The 8950-nt window shown below is 42.1% G+C and overlaps 1 pseudogene; it reads left to right on the top strand.

Annotated features, from left to right (window-relative positions):
- Positions 1–7473: 7473 nt before the first annotated feature.
- LOC130021552 (heterogeneous nuclear ribonucleoprotein A1-like) lies at positions 7474–8601 on the top strand (annotated as a pseudogene).
- The last annotated feature ends 349 nt before the right edge of the window (positions 8602–8950 follow it).

Here is an 8950-nt window from a genome sequence, read left to right as displayed (position 1 = left end):
GGACTTTTGTGCTTGGGGAGACTTTTTATTACCATTTCAATTTCCTTGATGGTGATAGGTCTGTTCAGGTATTCCAGGTCTTCTTGGTTCAGCCTTGGGAGTCTGTAGGAGTCTAGGAATTTATCCATTTCCTCGAGGTTTTGATGTTCCGTGGCATAAAGCTTCTCAAAGTACTCCCTGAGGATCCTCTGAATTTCTGTGGTTTCTGTTGTAATGACCCCCTTTTCATTTCTGATTCGGTTTATTAGGGTTTTCTCTCTCCCTTTCTTTGTGAGTTTTGCTAGAGGCTTATCGATCTTGTTAATTTTCTCGAAGAACCAGCTTTTGGTTTCATTGATCTTTCGGATTGTTTTTTGGGTTTCCATCTCGTTAATCTCTGCTCTGAGTTTTATTATTTCCTTTCTCCTGTTCGGGTTGTGCTCCTTTTTTTGGTCCTTCTCCAAGCTCTTAAGTTGTGAGGTTAGGTTACTTATGTGTGCTCGCTCCTCCTTCCTGAGGAATGCTTGTAGAGCTATAAACTTTCCTCTTAACACAGCCTTTGCTGTGTCCCATAAGTTTTGGTAACTCGTGTTCTCATTTTCATTCGTTTCTAGGAATCTTTTGATTTCCTCTTTGATTTCCTGTCTAATCCACTCGTTGTTCAATAGTGCACTGTTTAATTTCCAGGTGTTTGATTTAGTTTTCTGTTTTTGTGTGTGATTTACTTCTAATTTCAGCGCATTATGGTCTGAGAAGATTGTTGATACAATCTCTACCTTCTTAATTTTATGGAGGCATGTTTTGTGGCTCAACATGTGGTCTATCTTGGAGAATGTTCCATGTACGCTTGAGAAGAATGTGTATTCAGCTTTTTGTGGATGAAGTGTCCTGTATATATCTACTAAGTCCCTTTCTTCCATTGTTTCCCTCAAATGAAGTATGTCCTTGCTAAGCTTGAGTCTGGTTGATCTATCCAGAGGTGACAAAGCAGTGTTGAAGTCTCCCACTAGTATTGTGTTGCTATTGATGTCTTTTTCCAAATCTATGAGTAGTTGTTTTAAGTACTTTCTGGTCTCTCATTAGGTGCATATACATTTATTATTGTAAGTTCTTCCTGTTGTACAGATCCTCTGATCAATAAGAAATGTCCTTCACTATCTCTTATGACCTTCCTCACTCTGAAATCGATGTGGTCTGATATAAGGATGGCTACCCCAGCTTTTTTATGGGAGCTGTTTGCCTGTAGGATTGTTTTCCAGCCTTTGACTCTGAGTCTGTGTTTGCTTTGACTATTGAGATGCGTTTCTTGCAGGCAGCAGAATGTTGGGTTCAATTTTCTAATCCATCCTGCCACTCTATGTCTTTTAATTGGTGCGTTTAGCCCATTGACATTGAGAGAGATTATTGTTATGGGATTTTGTCCCATTGTTCTGTTAAAGTTTGGTGTATTTGAGTGGCCTTTCTTGCCTTAAAGTAGCCCATTTAGTTGTTCTTGTAACCATGGTTTTGAGTTTGTGAAGTTCCTGAGCTGTTGTTTGTCTGTGAAACTGTGTGTTTTTCCTTCTATTATGAATGAGAGTCTTGCTGGGAAAAGTATTTTGGGGGAGGCATTTATTTCATTGAGTTTTTTTTACTATGTCCCACCACTGTTTTCGGTCCATGAGGGTTTCATCAGAAAAATCAGCTGTGAATTTTAAGGATGCTCCTTTGTAAGAGATTTCTTTCTTCGATCTTGCTGCTTTCAGAATTTTGTCTCTGTCTAAGGTTTTGGTCATTTTGATCAGAATGTGTCTTGGGGTATTTTTATTCGGATTTCTTCTAGCTGGTACCATTCGGGCATCCTGAATGTGGTCACAAGTTTTCTTCAGCTCTGGAAATGTTGTAGCAATGATTTCTTTGACAGTTTCTTCTTCATCGAGGTTTTCTTCCTGTCCCTCTGGGACTCCAATAATTCTTATGTTACCCCTCTTGGCTTCATCACGATCTTCTCTTGCCATCTGTTCCCGAATTGTGAGTCTCTTTTCCATTTTCTGCTCTTTTCTGGAGAGTCTCTGAACTTCATCTTCGAGCTCACTGATTCTGTTCTCAGCCGCTCTTACTCTGCTGCTGAGGCCTTCCACTGAGCTTTTCAATTCGCCTACGAGATTTTTCAGGTCTGACATTTCTGATTGCATTTTCCTCATTTCTGCCTTCAGATCCTCTTGTCTTCTATTGGCATTGGTTTCCATTGTTTCTTTTAATTCCCTAAGCATCCTAAGTAGCTCCCTTCTGAATTCCTTGTCAGAGAGGTTGTCTAACACTACAGTACTGTTGGTGTCATCTGGGCTAGACTCTTCAATATGAAAGTTTGGTGGGCTTTTGCGTTGCTTTACCATTGTGAGAGGTGTGGTTTAGTCCTTCACGTTCACTGTTACTATTCTGCTTGATATGCAGTGTGAGTTAAGATAGGCTTATGAGTTATTGGCTACTGTGTTTCTAGTGGCTGAGCTAAAATAGAGAAGTTTCCATCTAAGAAGTTAGCTTATGGTTCCTATGGCATATGTAGTGGGAAAATATTTTGTGGCTTCGTTAGCGGCCGCGACACCGAAAAGAGTCCCTGGCACTGGGCGAGAAGTTGGAAACGTCTCCTGTTTGGAATTGGAGCCGTTCAGCTTTGTTGCCCAGAGCTGGGCCTCTGTGCCCGTCCCACGCAGATCAGGGGTTGAAAACCGGCTGTCTAGGGGCTCTTTCTAGCTGCGCGTGCCCAGAGAGGGACCCAGGCCCCTGGGGGCGGGCTGTACCTGTTGGAATTGGAGCCATTCAGCTTTGTTGCCCAGAGCTGGGCCTCTGTGCCCGTCCCACGCAGATCAGGGGTTGAAAACCGGCTGTCTAGGGGCTGTTTCTAGCTGCGCGTGCCCAGAGAGGGACCCAGGCCCTTGGGGGCGTGCTGTACCCTGTCGGTGATTTTAATGCCAAGATAAGACCAAGAAGATCAGCTGAAAAACTCCACATCAGGACCCATGGCCTAGAATTGAATGAACAGGGTGACAGACTGTCTGAGTTCATTATGTCCACCAAGACCATCCATGGTAACTCACAGTTCCAAAAGGTTGAATCTAAACATTGGACATGGGAGTCTCCCGATGTATGGTTCCACAATGAAATAGACTACATCATACTCAATCTGCGGTTTTTGCCTAACCGATGTTGCTATTGTCCCAAAATTTCAAACGGGATCAGACCACCATCTCCTTAGTGCAAAATTCTACCACACAGAATGAGGAGAAAAGAATGTAAAGTTTGAGAAGAGAACTTCCAGAACGACCACCAACTGGGAGCTCTTTGGCTCTGTTGCAGCAATATGGGAAGATGCCATCAATGACAACATTGATGAGGAATACTATCAAATGATTCAACACCTCCATTATTGTGCAAGGAATGCCAAGAGAGAGATAACCACAAAAAAACCTCCTTTCTTTGAACACTCTTGAACTTATTCACCAACGTGGCTTGGCATATGCCTCAGGCAACCACAAGCAAACGTCCGAGCTGGCAAAACAATGCAGAGAAGCGATCAAGGATGACCTCAACAACATGAGAGCAGCAGTGCTGGTAGATGAGGCAGAAGCCGGGAAAAACATTTGTAATGCCTGTCTGTCCTACACCAACTACAAGACCAAGATGACTGCCTCCAACATCCTGATGGATCTATCACATCTTCCAGAAGGGCAATGGAGAAGATTATTCATGACTTCTACTCAGATCTCTTTAATAGCCACGTCTACTTTCCGACATACCAAATTCCGCAGGATGGATATGTCATTCCCAATGTTCTCCCTTCCGAAATTCAACACGCTATCTTGTCGGTAAAGAAACAAAGAGTGCCTGGCCCAGACAAGATCAAACCTGAACACCTGAAGAACTTACCATCAGTACTCAACAATACACTGGCTCGACTCTTCACATGCTACCTGTCTGAATGAAAGGTTCCATCCCAATGGAAAACCAGCAAGACTGTACTACTATAAAAGAAGGGAGACATCCACAACATTGGCAACTATCACCCAATCTGCCTATTGTCTGTCATCTACAAACTGTTCACTTGAGTCAACCCGAATAGGATTGGCAGAACACTAGATAAAGGACAACCATGTGAACAAGCCGGGTTCCAAAAAGCATTCAGTACTATCGACCATATCCACACAATAACCAAGCTCATTGATTTTTCTCAGGAGTTCAAAATGCCGCTCTTTCTAACATTCACTGATTTAAAGAAAGCCTTTTTTTCTGTTGAGATGGAAGTGGTCATTGAAGCCCTAGCCAATCAGGGTGTACAAACTCAATACATCAGGATCCTCTGTGAGCTCAATTACGGATTCACTACCAGGATCTCACCATTCTACAAAGAAGTAATCATCCATGTCAAGAAAGGGGTTCGGCAGGGTGATACCATTTCACCGAAACTCTTCAGTGCCACCCTCGAGAACATCATGCGACGACTGGAATGGGAAGGAATGGGAGTGAAGATAGATGGTCGGCAACTACACCACCACCGCTTCGCTGATGACATTGTTCTTCTAACACCAAACATCAGCCAAGCGGCACAAATGCTGACCGACTTCGACCGTCTGGAAAGGTTGGATTACAACTGAATCTCAAAAAGACAATGTTCAGGAGAAACAGTCTTGTTCCTGATGCTCCATTCACTCTCAATGGAACCACCATCTCCGAATGCAACAGTTATATATACCTAGGTCGAGAAATCAACATGATGAATGACCTGGCACCTGAGTTGCACAGAAGGAAGAGAGTGGCTTGGAATGCCTTCAAGAGTGTTGAAGAAATAACTAAGTGGACAAAGAACCCCCAGCTCTGAGCACATCTCTTCAATTCCACTGTTCTTCCTGTATTAACATATGCCTCAGGACCTGGGCCCTACGAAAACAGGATGAGAACGCTAGTCGGGTCACTCAAAGAAGAATCAAAAGAGCTATGGTTGGAGTATCACGCTTCACTCAAATGAGAGATAGAATCCGGAGTTCTGATCTCCATCAACGGTCAAGAATTAGGAACACTGTCTTATTTGCCAAGGTATCAAAAATCAGATGGACTGGACACATAATGAGGTTTACAGATGACCGCTGGACTAGAGCCATCACTGACTGGATTCCACAGGACGTCAAAAGATCTCATGGACGCCCACCTACAAGATGGTTAGACTTCTTTGTCAAGACCCTGAATGATCAGTTTGAGGCTCTGCATGTTCCTAAAACGAGCAGATGCCATTGGGCTACGCTAGCACACAACAGGGATGAATGGAGATATTACTGGCACCCGCTTGAGTAAATAGATGAATAACGGGGGATCAAGTGATCAAGTGATCAAGTGATCTCTCTCTTGGTGTTCCTTGCTCAATCATGGAGGTTCTGAACGAGTCGATCATATTCTTAGTCTATCTTGTCAATGACGGCATCTTCCCGTGTTGAAGTAATAGTGCCAAAGAGTTCCCAGTTGGTGGTCGTTCTGGGAGTAACCTTCTAAAACTTTGCCGCCCTTTCTCCCTGCTCTGTGAAGTAGAATTTTGCACGAAGAAGACGGTGGTCTGATCCCGTTTGGAATTTTGAGATAACAGTGACATCTGTCAGGCAAAACTGTCGATTGAATATGATGTGGTCAATTTCATTGTGGAACTGTCCATCGGGAGACTCCCATGTCCAAAGTTTAGATTAGGCCTTCTGGAATTGTGAGTCATCATGGATGGTCTTGATCGACATGATGAACTCAGACAGTCTTTCAACCTGTTGGTTTTATTCTGGGCCATGGGTCCTGATGTGGAGTTCTTCAGCTGATCTCCTTGGTCCTATCTTGGCATTAAAATCACAGACAATGATCTTGTAGAAGTTGTGGTCATTTTTATAGAAATTCTCCAGCTCTATGTAGAACTTCTCCATTTGTCCTTCATCATAATTGGATGTTGGTGCATAGACAACAAAGATAGAAACTGCTGGTTGTGATCCACATCTATTCAAGTGTAATCGTCCAATTCTGGTTGTTAGGCATTAGAATGAATCAATGCTTATGGCCAAGTTCAGATTGACAAGGACACCGACAACACTGGCACCTCTTTTTTCGCACGTTCTGAGGAACAGTTCTTCTCCAGTGTCGAGAATAACGTGATGTGATTGATGCCTTCTTGTCTCAGTCAGACCAATGATGTCGTACTTTATCTTTTATGCTTGTACCATCAGGTCCCCATATAAATTTTGCCTATATTTTTTCTCATAAATATTTTTGTGTTCTTGTGATAGATGTTTAAGGAATAGAAACTGGGGGTGTAAGGAAATTTCGTTTTTAATTTTTTGTGCAGTCTCCATAGAATGTTCTATAGATTGAAACCTATGCTATTATCACCAACTTTAAATGAGTATTTTCCCCCCAAATACCAGCCAGCAGTAGTTGTTCCCATTTCTTTTTAAGTTTACTTATTTTTTTAATATATGTTTTCCTTTGGGGGCCATACCCAGCAGTGTCAGGGGTTTCTCCTTGTTCAACACTCAGAAATTACTTCTGGTGTAGCATGGGGGATGCTGGAAATTGACCCCAAAATGGCCGCATGCAAGTAAACACCCTACCTGCTGTACTATCACTCTAACCTTCCAGTTATTGCATATGCCATTCTCACTGGGTGTAAGGTGATAAATACTTCAGAGCTATTTTGGATCATATTACTGATAATTGGCATTGATTAGTATTGTTATTTTATATACCAATTTTTCATTTTTATGCCTTATTTGGTGAAGTTTCTGTTTACAGTATCTCCACCATTTTGATGATTTATTTCATATACATATTTTTTTCAGTCAGTGGCTATATTAACATAAGAATATAAAAATATAAAGAGAATCCCTATTTTCAGACACTCAACATAAAACTAGAATATATAGATATAGATGTTGATATAGATTAATATGCTAGAATTTTTCCATACCTTTTTTCTATATTTGTATCAGTTTTTCTATCTCAACTGCTTGCTTTGTGTTAATTTTCTTTTCTGTTAACAATGGTTGACACATTTCCAGGAGTAACTGATTAACAGTATCTTTGGAGAATTTTTTATTTTTTGGGTGGGGGGCTTTGGGGGTCACACCAAGCATTGCTCATGAGTTACTCCTGGCTCTACACTCAAGAATTATTCCTGGCGGTGCTCGGGGGACCATATCACATGCCCCGGATTGAACCCAGGTCGGCCGCATGCAAGGCAAATACCCTACCTGTTTTGCTATCACTCCTGCCCCTGGAGAATTTTTTCATACAGAGAAAAAGTTATTTTCTTCTAAAGGGTTCACTGGTGAGCTGTAAGTCTCTAGTAATGCTATTTATGTGTAGTAATTTTAAAATGTAAAGGATGCAGCTATATATGGATGTAGCTCTCTAAGTACTTTGATAAGATTCTTTTGTTCAGTTACTCTTTTCTCCTCGAAGATGCTACAGTGTAAACATCATAGAGGTTTCCTTATGTCAAAGTCCCCCAATGTGTCTGAGCAGCTGCAGAAGCTCTTCATCTGAGGGTTAAACTTTGAAATGACCAATGAGAACCTAGGAAACCATTTTGAGCCTGGGAAACCAATTGGATTGCGTGGTAATGAGAGATCCCAACACAAAGCACTCCCGGGGCTTTGGGTTTGTCACCTAGGCCACCATGGAGGAAGTGGCTACAGCCATAAATGCAAGACCACAAAAGGTGAATAAAAGAGTTGTGGAACCAAAGAGGGCTGTCTCGAGAGAAGATTCTTAAAGACCTGGTGCCCACTTAAATGGTGATAGGTCAGCAATGCTAAACTTTAAGTGATGGAACTATCCTCTTAATCCAAGACTCTCTAAAAATATGTGTGTATTTGGCAATACACACATATACATGTCTCCAGGAGTGATTTCTCTGTGCACCCATCATTCTTCACTACGCATCTTCTCCAACCTGGTATGCAACGTGTCTGGGCACATTGGGGAAAAACTGTTCCCCAACAGAATATCTCCTAAGAGATTATTTTGAACAGTATGGGAAAATCAAGGTGATTGAAATCATGACTGACTGAGGTAGCGGCAAGAAGAATGGCTTTGCTTTTGTGACACTTGATGACTTTGATTCTGTGGACAAGATTGTCATTCAGAAGTACCATACTGTCAATGGCTACAACTGTGAAGTAGGGTAAGCCCTGTCTAAGCCAGAGATGTTCAGTGCTTCCTCCAGCCCAAGAGGTCAAAGTGTCTCTGGATACTTTGGTGGTGGTTGTGGAGGTTGTTTGGGGAAGTTGGGAATGGCAACTTTGACCAAGGAGGAGACTTCAGTGGGCGAGGTAGATGTGGTGGCAGCTGAGGTGGTGGTGGATATGGTGGCAGCGGGAGTGGCTAGAATGGACTTGGCAATGATGGAAGCAATTTTGAAGGTGGTGGAAGTTACAGTGATTTTGGCAACTACAACAATCAGTCTTCAAATTTTGGATCCATGAAGGGAGTAAATTTTGGAGTCCAAGCTCGGGATCCTTTGGTGATAGGGGCCTATACTTTGCTAAACAATGAAACTAAGGTGGCTATGGTGGTTCCAGCAGTAGTAGCAGCTATGGCAGCAGTGGAAGAAGGTTTTAAGGCACAAGATTTGCAAGGAATCAAAGGTTGGCAGGAGAGGAAAGCCAGAGAAGTGACAGGGAAGCTACTGGTTACAACAGATTTGTGAACTCAGCCAAACACAGTGGTGGCAGGGTCTAGCTGCTACAAAGTTTTAGACAATACTCGTTTGTATGGGAAAACACTCTAGGACTATATTTGTGACTAATTGTAAAACAGGTTGTTTTAATTTCTGTTCTGTGGAAAGTGGAAAGCATTCCAACAAAGTGTTTTAATGTAGGTTTCTTTTTTTGCACCCATGTTTTTGATTGCTAAATGTATTAGTCTGATCATGACACTGAATAAATGTGTCTTTTTTAATGTGTTTTGT

This window comes from Sorex fumeus, unplaced genomic scaffold (assembly GCF_029834395.1).
Source record: "Sorex fumeus unplaced genomic scaffold, SorFum_2.1 ptg000002l, whole genome shotgun sequence".
Taxonomy (NCBI): Eukaryota; Metazoa; Chordata; class Mammalia; order Eulipotyphla; family Soricidae; genus Sorex; species Sorex fumeus.
Note: the sequence above shows the minus strand (reverse complement) of the source record. Positions and strands in the feature narration are given on the sequence as shown.